The sequence below is a fragment of the Thamnophis elegans genome, chromosome 7, assembly GCF_009769535.1.
Source record: "Thamnophis elegans isolate rThaEle1 chromosome 7, rThaEle1.pri, whole genome shotgun sequence".
NCBI lineage: Eukaryota > Metazoa > Chordata > Lepidosauria > Squamata > Colubridae > Thamnophis > Thamnophis elegans.
Window position 1 is genome coordinate 14,374,309 of NC_045547.1, and position 19,654 is coordinate 14,393,962.

At 46.6% G+C, this 19,654-nt stretch overlaps 1 protein-coding gene across 5 annotated transcripts in view; it reads left to right on the forward strand.

The window, feature by feature from the left end:
- The first annotated feature begins 353 nt into the window (after positions 1–353).
- MICAL3 (microtubule associated monooxygenase, calponin and LIM domain containing 3) overlaps positions 354–19,654 on the forward strand; it is a 218,929-nt gene continuing 199,628 nt past the window's right edge. For 4 of the 5 annotated variants that reach the window (XM_032220795.1, XM_032220797.1, XM_032220798.1 and 1 more), the window contains exon 1: positions 354–693. The gene's annotated coding sequence lies outside the window, so the exon portion shown is untranslated. Of the gene's footprint in view, positions 694–4,692; positions 4,919–19,654 lie in introns of all 5 variants that reach the window. The other variant, XM_032220796.1, reaches the window with a different exon arrangement.

A 19,654-nucleotide genomic window follows, 5' to 3' on the forward strand; every position in this document is an offset into this window, starting at 1 on the left:
TTCCGTCGCCTCTCTCTCTCTCCCTCCGGTTCTTGGAACGTTTCCAGACACCTGAACCGCTCCTTTCCCCCCGCTGGGAGTCGCGGCTCCTTTAAGGGTACAGCGCCTTTGGCCCTGCTGCAGTCCTTTGAGCCACGCTTCGCGCGCCCCCATTGGCCGCTCCGCTTCGCATCCCTCCACCCCTAATGGAGCCTCGGCCAACCGCTGCCCTTGCGCTCCTATCAAAATTCGGAGCGTACCAACGGGGGCCCGCGAGAGAGGGGCGTGGGCGGAAGCAACCAAACGAGCGCACGCTTTAATCCCTGCGCTTTGAAGCTGAAGTCTCCCCCCCCCCCCCCGCGCTCCTTCCAGAGTCGAGCAACCGCCTGGCCCTTTAAGGAGGCAAAGAACAGGCGGCTTCTCCCTCCCCGCGTGTTCAACGGAGGGAGGATAACCGCGGCCAAGGTGTGTGTGTGAGCGCGGTCGCCTGGCGGCGCGGGGCGGCTGCTCGGGAGATTGCACCGCCTCTCCTCTTCTATCTCCCCGCCGGCCGAGGACGGAGCGCCCCTTCTAACGCCAAAGCGGGAGCCAGGAGCAGCCAAATCCCGGGATCCCGCGCTGGTAGGAAAGCAACCGCCGGAGCGATCCCGCCGAAATACAACTTTTCCCCGCGCCCTGCAGGCACCCCCGGAGGGCATGATCGGAGGAGGGCAAGTACGGGAGGCTGCAGTCTATGGGAAGGGAGGGAAGGGAAGAAGGACGGTAGGGAGGAATGGAAGGGACGGGACTGTGTCGCCCCGCTGGCTGGCTGGCTGGCTGGCTTCCAGCCCCCGGCGATTAAGAAGCCAGCTTCGGCGGATCGGTGAGCTGGCGTCGGCCCCCTCTCCGCCGTTATTACCTTCGTGCCAGCTTGGCCTTGTCCTTTGCCGTGGCGTGGGAAAAAAGGTGATCGGGCGGAGGAGGAGGAGGCTCCGTCCTCCGCGGGGCAGTTTCGACGCCGTTGGCTGGATTGCCTTGCAAGCGCATCAATGGGGATTAATGGAGAAGTTGAGGTTTTTCCCCCTCTTCCCTGGCAACGGAAAGCCCTCCTCGCGGTTCCTTCCCTAATGGGGGAGCAGCGCCCTCCCTCGGGGCTCCCTGAAGCCTAGCCTTTCCCTTCGGACCTGGGGAGGAAGGGGGCTGCCAGGGGGGGGGGAAGGAGGCTGCAGCGCCTGGTTCATTCCCGATCCTTAAGGAGGGTTGCGGGATTGGCATGAGTGGGTATGAAATAAACCATACGGGGTTGCCATTTTTTGGGGGGGGGATTACTCCGATCTGGTTTCCAAATGGGTTTAGACTGCAGCTGGCTGGGGAATTCTGGGAGTTGAAGTCCTCCAGGCTTAAAGTTGCCAAGGTTGGACACCCCTGGTTTTAAATCACAGTTACTATGATATGCAGTTAGGCTGCCGGTACGATATCCAGGTAGGCTGCTTTGCTGGCTGGGGAATTCTGGGAGTTGAAGTCCACCAGGCTTAAAGTTGTCAAGGTTGGAGACCCCGGTTTTAGATCACAGTTTATTTATTTATTCTATTTATTTATTTCATCAAGCATGTATTAAATAGCAGATATAAGTATAAACGTGATTTTGAATACATGAAATGGATACGAATGCAAGGGAACATTAGGACAGGGACGATAGGCACGCTGGTGCATTTATGCATGTCCTCTTACAGACCTGTTGGTGAGGTCGACAGTAGACAGTCTAAGGTTAAAGTTTTGGGGGTTTGGGGAAGAAACCTCGGAGTCTGATAGTGCATTCCAGGCATTGACCACTCTGTTGCTGAAGTCGTATTTTCTGCAATCGAGTTTGGAGTGGTTTACCTTAAGTTTGTATCTATTGCGCGCTCGTGTATTGTTGTGGTTGAAGCTGAAGTAGTCATTGACAGGGACATTGTCTTTACTATGTTATGCAGGCAGCCTGCCGGTGGAGACAGGATGAATTGTAGTGTTGTGCGTTATTGGATGCCAACGAGGGCGAAGAAAGCTGTAGCCCTCTAGGGATCGTTTTGAAATCGTCCCCCATCCCACCCACCCCCGTTCCCCTCCTCTGTGCCACTTTGCCTGCTCTTGCTGCGTTTGCGCTGGCGAAAGGAGAGCCTTGAGATGCAGTGGGCAGTGTTGAATTTCTATAGTGCACAAGCTTAAGCTGGCCTGGGAGTTAACGTTTTTTGATCTGATATAGTCTGCTCTAAATCCATCCAGTGTGTAGGCTGGCCCGAGAAAGCAATTTTGTCCTTAGCTGTGTATTTCACGGAGATAAGTGGTGATTTGGGAAGCAACAGGGTCATTCTGTCTCAGAAACACTAAACTCTTGTCTGGGGTGGGGGGGGGGAGTGAGTCTTGTTTTGCAATCCAGTATCATTCCTGGTTAGGGGAATGTATTAGACCCTTAGGATAAGAGTGGATGGAGTTCCAACTTTGCAAATTCTATATCCTTCCCTCCAGGATTCTGAGCCCAACGGCAATATCGGATTGCAAAGTGTTTGCACGTGAAAGAACCCAAATTGTTAATTTCAACTTCTCCCAGTCAGAAGGTATTCACAGTCCTTGCACACGTATGGTTTGCTGCTTGGAGCTGCCAGAAACCTGTGACCGTTCTCCTGACATCAACCAGTAAATCCAGATGCACCTTCTGCTATGTCCCGTTGCTCCCCATATGCCGTTGCAGCCCATTTTGCTGGGTGGAAAGCATGATCTGGTACCAAAGGGCTGTAAGGCAGAGCAATTATCTCCAAGTTGAGCTTAGGCTGGATTTGTGAGCATGCTAAATCCCGTGTGGGGTTAGTTGTGGCTAAAGGAAAGCCAAAAGAAACAAAACGGGGAAAAAAGCCTACATTTTTTTTTAGCAGTGGTGGAGTCTTAAAAGAGAAGATAGTACAGTTTTACTTGTGAGTGGTCTTCCAGGGGCAGTCAAGTTTAGAACCTAAGTGGATTTTGGAATTGCTTTAGAAAGCTCAGCAACCTTTTCTTAAACCTTTTTCAAATGCAATTGTTTTAGCAGGATTTATTGAGGGGTTATCTAGCTTCAGTATAAAATGAGAGATGAATAATGAACCAGTAAACTGCTTCACCTCTCATATCTAGAGCGGTCTTTTGTATTAGTCACAACTCCTCATTGCTTTTCCTCCCTTCTGGGATTATTTTATGTCCTGCATTGTTTACTCCGGGCACTCCTTAGATTATGCCTGAAGCATCTTTCCCCCAGGAGAAGTGTAAATCTTTCCATTGGCACTGACTTGGAAATAAAGCTGGTTTTTGCTATCCCTGTGTGTTATTTTAGCATGCCTGGAGGAGATGCCCTTTGAGAGGCAAAACTCCTCATCTCCATTTCATTGAGTCAGGTGTTGGGTAGTCCATTAACTGTGAAGTGAAAGAGGGGTTCAGTCAATGCCATTTTTCTTCAGGAGGAAACTACCTTGAATCATTCAGAAGAATGATGCCCAGGGCTGACGTCAGCCTCTAAAATGCCTGTTGGATTTTCAAGTATCATCATGTTCAGAACTGGCGATATATAGTGAGGAATTTTTGGGTAACTTTCAGAATGGGAGGGAGGAAATTATTTTTCAGTAGTACATATCTCCATTTTTCAGCTAGGATTTAAGGCAAATGGTATGTGTGTTGATTATTGCACCTGATTTTCATTAGATGTATCAATGCCCAATTGATTAAGTAAATATACTTCCGTTCAATGAACATATTTCTTCGGAGAATGGGTAATGGATGCTAGATAGGAGAAAATGCCATCATCCATTTTCCCCAGTATATATAGTCTCATCCTGATCCAGTTTGTCTGCAGAGTTGTTCATGAAGTCCTTGCTTATTGACTGCTTTGTTTCATGACTGTTTGAAGTAAAAAAAGAGCTGCAACTAATCCTTGGAGCAGTAGCAAGAGCACTTAGACTTATATACTACTTCGTAGTGCTTTAGAGCACTCTGAGTGGTTTACAACTGTCAGCATATTGCCTCCAACAGTCTGCGTCTTCATTTTACCAACCTCGGAAGGATGGAAGGCTGAGTCAACCTTGAGCTGGTCAGGACCAAACTCTCAGCAGTTGGCAGAGTTACTGCATTCTAATCAGGACTCTTTACAACCATCACTACATACTATGGTCATGTGATCGCCATTTTGGCACGTTGCAACCAATGGGCATTTATGACCCCCACAGCATTCCCACAGTCATGTGATTTCAATTCTTGTACTTCACAACAAGCAGAGTCAATGGAGAGAGCCAGCAGTAAAATTGCAAGGGGCATTCACCTGGCATGTTTCACTTACCAGCCAAGTAGGAAGAGACGTTGTAAGCCTATTGCAGATGCATGATTTTTCACTCAGTAGCCATAGAGCATAGCGAGAGAGTTGTGGCCATCCTGTGCCAATTATGGTTGCTAAGCACAAACTCAAATACTTTGGCTACCCAATGAGAAGGAAGGACTCACTGGAGAAGAGCCTAATGCTGGGAAAGATTGAGGGCAAAAGAAGAACAGGGCAACAGAGAATGAGGTGGCTGGATGGAGTCACCGGAGCAGTAGGCGTGAGCTCAAATTGACTCCAGAGGATGGTAGAGGACAGGAAGGCCTGGAGGAACGTTGTCCATGGGGTTGCGATGGGTTGAACACGACTAACAAAGCACAAACACTCAGTTTAAAGGGGCTTTTCATTTGCCTTTCTTTCAGGGACCTCCTCCAAATCCTGATGCTCCTGTTGAGCAGAATGGTGCTTTGGTCTCCACCTCATTTTAGATCCCATTTTGCAAAAGTGGTACCTCAGGGAGAGGAGAAGTATGCGCGAACAGACTCAGACGTTGGTTCAGATATCCAGCTCTGAAATCACAGACCTTATGCAATCATCATTTCCGGTAGAAGCTATCCTTCCATGGTCATTGCGGGGATACATTGAAAGGTGGGGGAACTGTAGATGTGCCCCCGGGGGCGAGATGTTTGCGATTCAGTGCATTTTTCATATTTTGACTCATACATCCAGTACATAACTGGGATTTGTAAAATGTTTTTAATTTGATACGCTTCATTTTGAATGTGCAGCAATTCAAGCAGTTCCATTTCATTACACTACTTACCATAGTTCTTAGTATTTTATGGCCCTTCTCCCTTATTATATAACACTCATGTGTTGATGGTGCATTACCCTGGCTTATTTATTGCTGGCATGTCAACTTTAATATATCAGTCAGCACCAGTGTATGTAGTAAGGGCTTGAATATGATGGTGTGCTCATTGAAAGCTTACATGTGCATGGTCTCTGTCTTACATAATTATTTTTTTGGGGGGAGTAATCAAAGCAGACCCCAAGTGTCCTTATCACTTGTTTACTGGAGTTTTCTTTTTGCTTTCTGAATTGGAGAAAGACACTCTTAGCTATAGAAGGAAATAATGGAAAATAAGGTTTATTTGTTAAATTACGTTTGCATGCCATCCTCGATTCAATGCACATATGGCATCTTTCTCTTCTTCCAGCAACCTTGTAAGACTCTTAAAATCTAGTAGTTTATGTCTCCACTGGCATTCGGTTTTGCAGACGAGAAAGGGATGGACCCAAGATTTCCATGTTTCATTTCAGCCAGTAGGCTTTTTGATCATAGAGTTGATCTCCTACACCTGTCTCTCTAGTTCGATTGGAGGTCAATATCATTCTATAGTTGGGAATTGTTTTGTAATGTACCAGAGGGGTGTGTGTGTGTGTGTGTGTGTGTGTGTGTGTGTACTTTTCCCCTGCCAAGCTACTTTTCCAAATTCAAGGATGGTTCATTATCCAAATCCCCGCTTTGCTATAAATCCAGAAGAAGTTTAACTGTCTGTTGAAAACTAGAGGTAAGAGACAGCTTTACCTTGTCAAATGCTATCCTTTGTTAAACAACAGCTGAAAGCTTGGGAGATTGATATTAATAGATTATAGGAGAAATAGTATCTCTGTGCCATACCTGCAGGGTTATTAGTGTTTATGCTTCTGCTTGTGGTTCCAAATTTATCTCAAGAACATTGGAACCAGAGTAGGCTAAACTCACTTTTATGCTGTGAAGTAGGCAGGTTTCCCTCCTGATATTCTTAAAGCTCTTTAAAACTAGTGTGAAAAGTTCATTGTAGTGAGTTTCAGCCTGTTTTAACAGTGCTACAGGTAGTCCTTGATTACAACCATAGTTCAGTCCAAAATTTCGATTGCTAAGAGAGACAGTTGGGAAGTGAACTTTGTCCCATTTTATAGCTTTTATTGCCACAGTTGTTAAGTCAATCCCTGCAGTTTTCAAATTAATAACATAGCTGTTAAGTAAATCTGGCTTTCCCATTGGCTTTGCCTGACAGAAGGTCGCAAAAGGTGATCACGTGACTCCAGGGCACAGTAACCATCATAAATACGAGTCAGTTGCCAAGCATCCGAATTTTGATCATGTGACCGTGGGGATGCTGCAATGGTCGTAAGTGTGAAAAACGATTATAAGTCACTTTTTCAGCTGCTGTAACTGAACAATCACTAAACAAATGGATGTAAGTTGAGGACTACCTATATCTGTTGATACTGATTTTGAGAGAGGATTTTAGGCTTTCCGTTGGGAAGTGTAAGTGTAGAATTATTGAAAGGTAAAGATATGAATAAATATGCAATTTTATGTAACCATGAATATTCACTATATTAAATTGTATTAACTGTCTTGCTGTAGTTTCTTAGAATCATGGAGGTCCTATCTTTATTAATGTTAGGTATTAATTTATAAATAATATTTGAACTACTGCATTCAGTGCAAACTTCAGCAACACCAAATGACAACACCTGATTTGATTTGATTGTGCAAATGCTGCAATTATGTACCTATATTGAGATACCTGATACAACTCTGTACCTTATGGTGTTCCTCTGCTTGTGTCATTGTACAGGTATCACTATTTATGTGCCCCTGAGCCCTACGGACCTTTGTGATGTGCCCAGAGTTTCAGGTGTAAATTTAAGCATGATGTACCTCTTGTGTACCATAGCTTTTATTCTGCATGACTAGTGACTAAGTCTTAGTCGGTGTGATTAACAGCTTTGTTCCCAGAACAGCTAACTGTTCAACAGTTTTGGAAGCCTATTAAAAAAATTCTCTAAAAGTGAGAGTTGGAATACATGTTTTGATGAGGTGGAACATAAAAGTCTAAAATGAGATGAAAGGTGAGGGAAAATAAATATCCATATTGCCAGGAAAAAAATCCTTTCCTCACCTTTTTCTACCCACACTTTTCTCTTGATTAGTCTAAGTTTTGGTCTAATTTTTGCTCCCATTGATTTTTTAAATCCTCTTCATTTCCTGCCCTTGGTTCTCTGAGATCAGGGGTGTCAAACTCAAGCCCCCCCCCGGATTCGGGGTGCTTAGATCTGGCCCACGGGGCCGCTCTGGAAACAGTGAGGGACTGGCCCGCGGTGCCTCTGGCAGCAAAAATGGAGATCGGAATGGCCGTGTGTGGCCCTCCCAAGCTCCATTTTTGTTGGCAGAGGGGTTGCAGGAGGCCGTTGCAGCCGAAAATGGACCTCGGAAGCCCATTTTCTCGGGCAGAGCACTCGGGTCACAACAGGTACCCCTGACACAAGTGACGTCAAGCTGGCCACACACACCCCTGGCCCCCTTGAGATCAAACACAACCCTGATGCAGCCCTCAATGAAATTGAGTTTGACAGTCCTATCTCAGATTAATTCTGCTTTCGCTCTCTTTTCCTTCAGCCAAAGTTACTGTGTGATAGGAAAGCAGATTAGCAAATCCCAGCCGCAAACTTTGAGCCATCCTCATGCATTATACTGCCATGTTTATGCTAAAGATCATATTAATCTCCTGGGGAAGCTTGTGGCTTCACAATGTTACATTTGAAGCAACAGTGAAAAATGAAATCCACAGTTGTAGTGCTGCTTGCAGAATTATTGTTGGAGAGCCCCCAGGATTTATTTAATATATGCAGATCTACCAATTATGTCTTAGGTAATAGGCTCCAGTTAACTACTGTCTGAAATCATATTTATTGACAAGTCCTGGACATGTTAAAGCTTCTGAATCATTGCCTAATTTGCAAAGCCAGTGAGAATTTGACCTACCGTATATACTCGAGTATAAGCCGACCCGAATATAAGCAGAGGCACCTAATTTTACCCCAAAAAGCTGGAAAAGTTATTGACTCGAGTATAAGCCTAGGGTGGGAAATGCAGCAGCTACGGTAAATTTCAAAAATAAAAAATCAGTGTTATTTGAAACTCAAAGTTATGTTTATTCAAGGGACCCGCTTAATTAAAGTGTTCTATAATATCAGTATGACTTATAATACTGCAAGTCTGCAATATTAAAATACTTGTATAGGGGATCCCCGGGATCCCACGAAGAGATCAAATCACAACCAGTATGCCACCTTCTTGGTATATTGTTTTTATTTTCACTGAGTTTTTAAAAATGAGCATTATTTCATCCTTTTTTTCTTTATGTTTGATTGGTATCTGCAATTTGTGTTAATTCTGTTCATACATATAATATAAATGAAAAACCCAGCTCTCTTAAAAAATATTTTAAGTTCTTTCTGGTGCTCCCTTTTAGAATTGGCCAACTAATATTTCTGTTCGCCCAACTAATGTCAGGCAGAGTTAACTGAAAAAGTAATTTTTCATGAAAGGACATTTTCCTAGGATTTTAATTGTTCTTACTGTCAGATTTCTCCTTATTTCCAGCTTGAGTCTCCTTCTGACAAGTTTCCATTGCTTCTTGTCCTGTCCTCAGGTGCTATTGCTGCCGCCTCCTCCTCCTCCTCCAACAGCACCAGCACATTTGCTGCCCAGCGCTGCGGCTGAGGTGAAGCCGCCAAAGCTCCCGCTGGCGCCCCCGCAGCGTTGGGCGGATATCCGGCAGTGCTGTTGGAGGAGGAGGAGGCGAACCAGCCTGCCATCGCCGGCCACCGCTAGCCCTGCCGCTCTTCCCACCCCCTTCCAAGCCCCACAGGTCGTCCCATTCAAGTTATTGGGCGTCAACACCGCCACGTTTCCCCCAAGCCATCGCATTCGAATTAATGGACTTCTAATCCCCTCTCTGGGAGTCGCTTTCCCCGGGTTTACCCTATTTCGACTACCGAGGAGTCTTGCGGCCGCTGAGCCTCCCATTTCCTCTGCCCCGCCATTTCCCCTTCGCTCAAGAAGGCGCTAAGCAGAGACGCCCGCGACGGCGAGAACGGCTTGTTTATTTCCAGCCGCTGAGAAGACTTGCTTGCACTCAAACGCGCCTTTAAGCCGCGTCCATAAATACAAGCCGAGCCTTCTCGCTGCGTTCCCAGCTTCGGGCCGACCCGAGAGAAAAACAAACCAGCCGAAGTACATTTTCTCTTAGCAGAGGCTTCCCCTCAAGGGGCGGCGCGGGAAAAGCCTTCCTAAGCGCCCCAAGAATTCTCGGAGGGGGGAAGGTTGGGAGGAATGGAAGCGCCCCAATGGCGGGGCGACTGAGGAAAAAGCCGCCTCTCCACTCCTCTCCCCCTCGCCCCTCTTCTTAGTTCTCACCGGAGAGGCGGCTTTATTTCTCCCCAAACTCCCCCACCCACATGAAAGCCCCCATCTCCACTAATGCCTTGAAAATTCAGCCGCGTAGGGAAAGCACATTCCATCGCATGCTTTCTCCGCGGCGCACCTCGCAGTCGCCAATCCAGCGGAACCACCGCTCGCCTGCTGCCTCCCCACAATTATCAGCGAGGCGTCGCTGGAATTCACACACACACACAAACACCAGAAAAGCCTCGAGAAAAGGGGGGGGTACAACCTCCCCTTTTCGCTCCCGTTAAAACAGCCGGGTTAGGCTGGCGGAGGGGCACGAAGATGGGGGTGTGGTGGAGGCGCCCGTCCTCCTGCCTTGAAGCAGCCGTAGACAGGCTCGCGCCGGCTGCGCAATCTTAACAACCTTTCCCTGGAAAACCAGCTGTTTCCCCCGACCTGATTCCTGCGTGCGTTGCATCAAACTAAGGCTAGGGATCCGACGGATTCCCACCTTGGACAAACAACAGCAATTGTTATTGTTGTTGTTATTATTATTATCATTATTTATCTCGAATGTCATCTTTCCTTGATCCCAACGACCAGGTGTCTCGTTTTAGCCGTCCGCTCATACCCCACCCCACCCCGCCTTCCCAAGCCGCTTGATGCTGGTAAGCACAGGAAGAATGGGGAGAAAACTTAAAACTAGCTACCGTATGGCGATGGCAGGCTGGAATCCCCTCTCCAAGGGATCCCCGTGCAGAAAATGCGGGGAGCAGCAGCGAAGCCCCGGGGCTTCGCTGCTCCATCCGCTGGACTGTGGGGCTTGGAAGGGGGTGGGAAGAGCGGCAGGGCTAGCGGTGGCCGGCGATGGCAGGCTGGTTCGCCTCCTCCTCCTCCAACAGGCAACAGCACTGCCGGATCCAGTTGTAGACTCGAGTATAAGCCGAGGCGGCTTTTTTCAGCCCAAAAAGTGGGCTGAAAAACTCGGCTTATACTCGAGTATATACGGTAGGTTTAAGGTTAAACACCAGCCATCATAATTCTTGTGATTAAAAAAAATTAAAAATGTTGACTCTTCCATTAGAACCATTTTCCAATTACAGCTTCTACAATAAAATGGAGAATATTGGATATTCAGTCTTGGTTCGTGTTGGCCTTAAACCTGAGAATCCAGCGTTGTCTTCCTATGGCTTCCTCAATTTCTTAACCTATTTTTAACCTCCGGTGAGGAATTGCAAAACATTAACACATATTCTTAAGAAATCTTTCCCTGAAGAGTTCAGAAAGTTAGGTCAGTAATGTTCATCTTGTATAACGGAGACGTTTCTTTTCAAGAACTAAGTTTGGAACAAAATAGAGTTCATACTTGTCTGAAAGAAGTCATGATCAGTGATGTGCTCAGCAATAAACTTACACATTCTGCACAGTTTGAATGTGGAAAAAGATTCTTGGCAGAAGAATTAATTACATACAAGTATTGTACTTTAGCCCTGCAAATTCAAGGGCTGTATTTGTATTTCTGCCATGGTTTTATAAAGAGGTAATCACTAACATAGATTTATTAGAGACATAGGATGGTATTGAGTTACACACAAAAAAAGTTGTGAGGTGTATAAAAAACCCTGTCACTTGAACACTGCACAGCCTACTAAAACTACTGAGAGCAACAGATTCAGCTTTTGCAACTTACTGTTGGAATTAAACCATGCATTATGTAGTAAAACCTCAGTTCAACAGACTTTGATATAATGGATTTTGGCTGCAATGGGATAATTTTTCACATATAGGCTATTGCCACCTCTCCCACCACTGCCACCAAGAGATTCTTGATTGACATACCTGCTGCAACCCACCACCCTATGACCTCTTGCCACACCTTGCTTGATTGTAACCCTGCAGAAGGTTGTGTTCCCTGCCGTGTTGTGCCAATACTAAAGCCACATGACCCAGATCACTCCAGTATCTCTACTCTCCCTATTCTCCTTCTCCTTCTTCCACATTTTGCTCTTCCTGGTCAACGGCAAATAAGCAAAGACTTATCCCTCCTGCTACAGGTAGTCTTTGACTGGCATCGAGTCATTTAGCGACCATTTGAAGTTATGACAGATTTCCCCAAAGGTACTTATGGCCCAATTTCAAAGTTACAATGCGTGCGCGCACACACACAAACACACAAACACACACACAGGCCATGGGATCGCATTCTGGCTCATTAGTCACTGGCTCACCTTCACAGAAATTTGCAATGGCTTGCTGTTAGTTAATGGAATCTTCAACATTTTTTGTACAATGCTTGGTTAATGACTGCGGCAAAAAATGCTGAACGTCAGTAGTGACCCTCTTAATGACCACAATGACTTATAACTCAAATTTCAGACTCAATTACAGTCGTAAGTTGAGCACTAACTATGCAACCCATTTAATGCCATTGCCACCAGGACTATCCACACTCGCCACACTTCCTGTTCCATTTTGATTGCATCTCTTCTTGCATTTACCTTCACAAGCGGTTTGCTGGTTGTGAGCGTGTGCGCTAGCTTCGCTCACAGGCGCCCCTTTGGGAGTGAAACGGGGCTTCAAAGAAGCAGGTAATCAACTCTGGCACCTCCGATGAGTAAAGCAGTGGTGGCACGAAATTCAGCTGGGCAGTGAGGGCAGAGGGAATGAGCCAGAAAGTTAGTTATAGTTATAAATGGATAGCTTAGCATGAGGGCGGGCGGGCGGGGCCAGCCAGTGATCAAAGCTAAGGGCTCGTCCGAACCTGCACGACCACACAGCATCCCACCACTGCATCTCTTCCTTCCCTCTGTCAACTTGGGCTCTTTGCTAAGGAAACCCTTGCCTTGTCAAAAAGTCAAACATGAAGAATTGAAAAAAACAAAAACCTCAAGGTTTAAGACATATTCTCACTACTGAGAATATACCACTCTTCTTTAGTTCGATGAAGGGTTCTGTCTGTCTCTTAAAACCAGGAACCAACGTGGATTTTAAGTTGATTCTCTGTAGAAAAAGCTCTGAGGGGAGTAAATACTTGACTTAAATAATACTGACAGATAGCTCCAAGTTCTGCTGACTAACAGGGCAGTCAGCTGTAAGGCGTTGACTGTCAGTAGAACCAGGCACCAGCAGAACAAGACATAAAAATTTTAAGGATTAACATTGGTGCCAAAATTTTGCCCCTGAGGTGGCAATTTAAGGGAAGACTAAAAGAGAAAAAATGCCGCTGTGTCCTCGGTTCAACTTAGCATGGATGAGACATACTGTTCATAAAATGCTATGGCTACAGCATATTTATTTATTTTAATTAAATGTTTAATTTAATGTGACACCCGTGAAAGCTCAACTCTTAAGCATGAAATCATAAGTTGAAAGTATAACATTTTATCACAAACATGAAATAAAACCTTTTCCCAAGAAATGGGACCTGCTAACTAAAGCCTAGATCCTATTGTCTTCACGGCCAGGTGTGTTAATTCCTATTGCTGGACCATCTCTGAGAAAGATAAGTGAATAATCTTGGGACACTGTGCATCTCTACCCCATCATTTCTTGGTTGTGTTGGATTACATTCACTGAATTTCATGGTATTCAGGAATTTGAGTCCTGCCTATCTAAGAATGATCAGGTGGGAGAAAGCTGGTGCATCCAACCATACCTGGGAGAGAGGAAGAAAGAGCCTGGGAAAAAGTTAAATCAGCCAAAAGTGATACGATGGTCCAAAGGTCCATTGGGATAAAAACCATTTTAGGACCTTTCCGAACACAAAGAGAACAATCATATATCAGCCACAAACGGAGGATTGAAGTCAAGAAGGCTTGGCATCTTGTCACTGTCCCATGGATTCTTCGGTTCCACCACAAAACCGTGCTCGACTAAACCGCGCCGCTGACGTCATCAACAGGGCGACAACAGCGCAGAGACAGAAGTACGCTGTAAACCCTAAACCTAAACCTAACCCCCTAAACCTAACCCTAAACCTAACCCTAAACCTAACCCTAAACCTAACCCTTAACCTAACCCTAAACCTAATCCTAACCCTTAACCTAACCCTAATCCTTAACCTTAACCTAACCCTTAACCTAACCCTAAAGCTAACCCTAAACCTAACCCTTACCTTAAGTTGAATTGGCTTGCTTTCAAAGCGCTATTTAAAGCGCCCTTCTTTCTCCATGCTGGCTGTTGTCGCCCTGTTGATGACGTCAGCGACGCGGTTTAATCGGGCGCGGCTTAGTAGTCGAGCGCGGTTTTGACGGGTCACGGGATTCTTCAAGGAAGCAGAATCCTTAACAGGCCTCGTCTGGAAGACCAAATTCCAAGGACCAAGTTGGTAAGATGGTCCTTGATCTGATTTGGTACCATGTTATACTGGACTTTATATGTCATGACAAGCTCTTTTATTTGGGCTTGAAAGCCCACTGGCACCTTTTTAATAGATTAACAGAGTTGGAATGGACCTTGTAGATCATCTCAGCCAATTCCCACCCAAGCAGGAGACCCTACACCATTTCTGACAGATGGCAGTCCAGTCTCTTCTTGAAAGCCTCCAGTGATGAAGCTCCCACAACTTCCGAAGGCAAGCTGTTCGTTCCATGGGTTGATTGCTCTAACTGTCAGAAAATTTCTCCTTGTTTCCAAGTTGAATCTCTCCTTGTTCAGTTTCCATCTATTATTCCTTATATTTTTGGTGAATAGAGAGCCTAAAATAACTCTTGCCATTGCTAAGCTTATAATTGTAGCCTACAGAGTTTGTGTTCTACTAATAGCAAAATGAACTAAGCATGCTCATAGGTCTATTTATTACGTGCGTTTTATTTTGTTTTTGTATTATCTGGGTCAAGGAATCTAATAAAATTACTTGTTTACCACCAAAGCATCTGATATGTAAGCATAGTAAACCTGATTTCAAGAATAATGCTGACATTTGTTGGCAAATTGACTGAATTCTTGGTGTGATTTCAGCTTGCTTTTCAAGGTTTGGGGTAGTTTTGGAAGATAGGTATGCACCTAGTTTGCCTGAGGAAGGTTTTGTGCTCCCATGCCAACCGTTAAAATCCCTCCCAGAGTCCAAAGATTTCACCCACTTCCAATGGCTTGTTGTGTTCCTGAAAGTCAGGAAGTTGAGTTTGAGTCTTTGATTGCTTCAACTCTGCCTGCCTCTTGATGTTAAGATCCATTAAACATGGATCTTGTCTTTCTCTTGTAGGCGTAAAATAAAATTGTATAGTATCAAATTTCTATATATTATTTATTGCCTTCAAGTCAGTGTTGATTTGTGGTGACTGCCAATACTGGTTCCTACACTTTTCTTGGCAAGATTTTTGAAAGTAACAGTAGTTTGCCGTTGCTTTCTTTCTAGGGCTGAGAGTGTGTGACTGGCCCAAGGTTACCCTTTGTGCCTAGGCCCGGTTTAGAACCTTGAATCTCTTGGTTTCTAGCCTGGTGCCTTAACCACTACACCAAACTGGCCCTTTGCTTTATTCATGGGTGGGATCCTATCGGTTTAACAATTGGTTCGCAGAGCACGTCCAAGAGCCTGACGTGCACTGCACATGCATGCACAGTTTACAGGGAAATTACCTTCCACATTACTGCTGGGGAGGAAAACAGTTGAGGCATGGCAATCCACTCTGCTGCCCCGATCAGCTGGGCTTTAGGAAAGGGAATTTAAGTGAGTATAGCGCAGGGGCGGACGGGCAGATACAGCTGAAAGTCAGAGTGAACCGGTTCACTCCCAGCTGATAGTCAGAGCTACCAATTTGCCCGAACTGGTCCGAACTGGTAAAACCCCACCCCTGGCTTTATTCTTTGATTTTCTTAATTCTTGGTTGAAAATTTACATCGGCATCAGCTAGCAATATTGTTCTTTAAAAGGCTAATATCTCTAGTCACAAATATTTGCAGAGCATCAGATTGAAGAAGAATGCAAACCAAATCGCACAGCTTCATTAACTATGATTTGTGGCTTTGCATATTGAGCAAAGTCAATCTGTTGGAGCTGATTTAAGTAAGTCATGTTTAAGGAAACCTTGGCTTAGCATGATCCCTTTGCACATTCATCTATAGCTCCTATTTTACCATAATACCATATAGCTCACTTTTTCTTACACACACACACGCACGCGCACACACACACACACACACACACACACACACACATTTAGGTTAGTATTTTTGCTTGCAGTTTCTGAAAATGATATGCTGCTGCTTATCAGAAACCACAGCTAGGTAAAGCCGAACACTTAATATATTTTTAATCTTGGAGTATGTTGAAGGGAAAATTGCATGGAATTTAAACTGTTCAAGGGCTGATAGTTTCAGTTGGGCAAACAACCTCTTAATAAATTCTGTATTGTGTTCATTTTTTGAAATTGTAGTTTTGTAGTTTATTTTTGTAGTTTATTTATAGGCCGCCCTTTTCCCTGAGGGGACTCAGGGCGGCTTACAATCAAAAAAGGAAGGGGAGTGTAGGACAATACAAAAAAAGAAATGTGCACAAAGTAAATTAGACAATAAAACTCAACATTCACTCAGCATTCGGGAGGGGCGAAATAAGATTATCCCCAGGCCTGACGGGTTAGCCAGTTCTTGAGGGCTGTACGGAAGGCCTGGACGGTGGTGAGGGTACGAATCTCCACGGGGAGATTGTTCCATAGTGTCGGAGCCACAACAGAGAAGGCTCTCCTCCGAGTAGTCGCCAGTCGGCACTGACTGGCGGATGGAATACGGAGGAGGCCAACTATGCGATCGGATGGGACGCAGGGAGGTAATTGGCAGAAGGCGGTCTCTCAAATAGCCAGATCCACTACCATGGAGCGCTTTATAGGTGGTGAGTAAGACCTTGAAGTGCACCCGGGGACCAACAGGTAGCCAGTGCAGCTCATGGAGGATCGGTGTTATGTGGGCGAACCGTGGTGCGCCCATGATCACTCGCGCGGCCGCATTCTGGACTAGCTGAAGTCTTCGGATGCTCTTCAAGGGCAGCCCCATGTAGAGCACATTACAGTATTCCAGCCTAGAGATCACAAGGGCTCGAGTGACTGTTGTGAGGGCCTCCTGATTCAGGTAGGGCCGCAACTGGCGCACCAGGCGAACCTGGGCAAATGCCCCCCTGGTCACAGCTGAGAGATGGTGGTCAAAAGTTAGCTGTGAATCCAGGAGGACTCCCAAGTTGCGGGCCCTTTCTGAGGGGTTTAAATTTTGTCCCCCCAGCCTGAGTGATGGTATGGTGGTCAAATTTTTGGGAGGGAAACACAACAGCCACTCGGTCTTGTCTGGGTTGAGTATCAGCTTGTTCGCTCTCATCCAGTCTTTAACGGCTTCCAGTCCCCGGTTCATCACGTCCACCGCTTCATTGAGTTGGCACGGGGCGGACAGATACAACTGTGTATCGTCCGCATATTGGTGATATTTTATCCCGTGCCTTCGGATGATCTCGCCCAGCGGTTTCATGTAAATGTTAAATAGTAGGGGGGATAGGACTGACCCCTGCGGCACCCCATAGGTTAGGGGCCTCAGGGACGATCTCTGCCCCCCCACTAACACCGACTGCGACCTGTCCGAGAGATAGGAGGAGAACCACTGCAAGACAGTGCCGCCCACCCCTATCTCCCGCAGTCGTCGCAGAAGGATACCATGGTCGATGGTATCGAAAGCCGCTGAGAGGTCCAGGAGAACTAGGATGGAAGCATGGCCTCCATCCCTAGCTCTCCAGAGATCATCAGTCAATGCGACCAAAGCGGTTTCTGTGCTGTAACCGGGTCTGAAGCCAGACTGGAAGGGGTCAAGATAGTTAGCTTCCTCCAAGGTACGCTGAAGCTGGAGAGCCACCACCTTCTCAACAACCTTCCCTACAAAGGGAAGGTTGGAGACTGGACGATAGTTATTAAGAATAGCTGGATCCAGAGACGGCTTCTTCAGGAGGGGTCTCACCACCGCTGTCTTAAGCGCGGTGGGAAAGTACCCTTCCCGAAGAGAAGCGGTAACAACCGCCTGGATCCAGCCTCGTGTCACCTCACTGCTGTTGGCAACCAGCCAGGAGGGACACGGGTCCAGTATGCAGGTGGAGGCACTCACAGCTCGCATAGCCTTGTCCACATCCCCAGAGGCAACTTCCTGAAACTCAACCCAGAGATGGTTTGCCAAGTTTTCTCCTTGTGTCTCGGCTGGATCTACTGGGGTGGAGTCCAGGTCCGCTCGAAACCGGGCAACTTTGTCCGCCAAGAACTGGACATATTCCTCAGCCTTACCCTGTAAGGAGTCCCCCGTCTCCCTCCTATTTAGGAGGGAGCGGGTTATCCTAAACAGGGCGGCTGGGCGGGACTCGGCGGACGCTACCAAGGAGGCAATGTATGTTCTTTTTGTTGTTCTTAGGGTCCGAATATACTCCTTGGTGCATGCTGTCAAAAGTGCCCGTTTCGACTCGGACCTATCGGACCTCCACGAGTGCTCTAGGTGTCTCCTCCGGCGCTTTACCTCCCAGAGCTCCTCAGTAAACCAAGGAGGCCTCCGGGGGCCGCTGACCCGGAGGGGCCGTAGCGGCGCAATCCGGTCGAGAGACTCCGAAGCTGCCGAGTGCCAGGCAGCGACGAGAGTCTCCGCCGAACTGTGGGCGAGGGTATCAGGAATAACCCCAAGCTCCGTCTGGAACCTAACAGGATCCATCAGTCGCTTGGGGCGGAACCAGCTGGTCGGTTCCTCCTCCCTACGGTGGAGGTTTGGCCTCCGGAAGTCTAGCCTCAGTAGGTAGTGGTCTGACCACGACAGGGGTATGATCTCATTACCCCTCAGACCAAGATCGTAACTCCACTGCTCCGAGAGGAATACGAGGTCAAGCGTGTGACCCGCTGAGTGAGTTGGGCCTCGAATTACTTGAGTCAAGCCCATGGCTGTCATGGAAGCCATGAACTCCTGCGCTCCATCAGAGTGTTCACCGAGCGAAGGCAAGTTGAAGTCCCCCAGAACCATAAGCCTAGGGAACTCAACCGCTAGCTCGGCTACCGACTCGAGGAGCGAGGGGAGGGCTGCTGCAACGTAGTTGGGAGGCAGGTACGTAAGCAGCAAACCCACTTGACCCTTGAGGTCCAGCTTCACTAGCAGGGACTCACACCCGACAAGCTCCGGAGCAGGGATCCTACGAGGTACTAAAGACTCCCGGACTACAATAGCCACACCGCCACCCCTTCCCTGGGCTCTCGGCTGGTGTAGCACCTGAAATCCGGCTGGGCACATCTCGACGAGGGGGACTCCTCCCTCAGGGCCCAGCCATGTTTCAGTAATACATGCCAGGTCTGCGCCCTCATCAGTTATCAAGTCCCGGATGAGGGGGGCCTTATGAACAACAGACCTGGCATTTAGCGACAGCAGCCTGAGACCAGGGTCCTGAACACCCGCGCCATCTGACCTTGGAGTGGGACTCCTAGGGCCGGAAGGAGGGATCTCTATGACACAGCGAGCCCTCCTTCCCCGATGATGGCCTGCCCTAAAGTCCCCGCCGTATCTGCCTCTCCCTGTCATGACCGCAATGCTCCGACCCTCACCCGTGGTTGTGGTCCCCCCAACCACCCCGATGAAATGCTAAACCTTGTTGCTGAAAGCCAACTTGTAGAAGTGTTTTGTTTTTAAATTTACTTAAGGTTGTAACCTTCGTGAAAAAAAAGATGATCTAAAAGGATATGGCATTTCATAATACATATTATGGAATTCAGTGGATAATTGTTTCTTTCCTATTTTCTCCATGACAGCAGTGCATAACAATAATTTATGATTCAGAAAAAAATATATAATTGTTGTAGAGTTGAAAGCTGCTTTTTAGGGCTAGTCACGACCTTTCCAATTCATACTTTCCTTTTCTCTCTCTTTGTATAAGTTTTCATTTGTGAGTAATTCATATATTATGCTTTTTGCGGTTTGCCCAAATAGATTCTCTCTTCTGCTTTTTAAGCAGTGCCAACTGAGAATATCCTGTTAAGATCATCTATCCGTAAGTCATGAATAAAGCAAAAGCTCTTAAACATTGACTGCCCAGGAAACTAAGCAACTACTTACAAAAGCAAATGTTGGCATATCTTAATTATGAATACTTTGGTTATGATGAATTTACATGTTCTGTTGTTGATAATCTAATATTTACCACAGTCTCTTGCCATTGTATGTGCTTC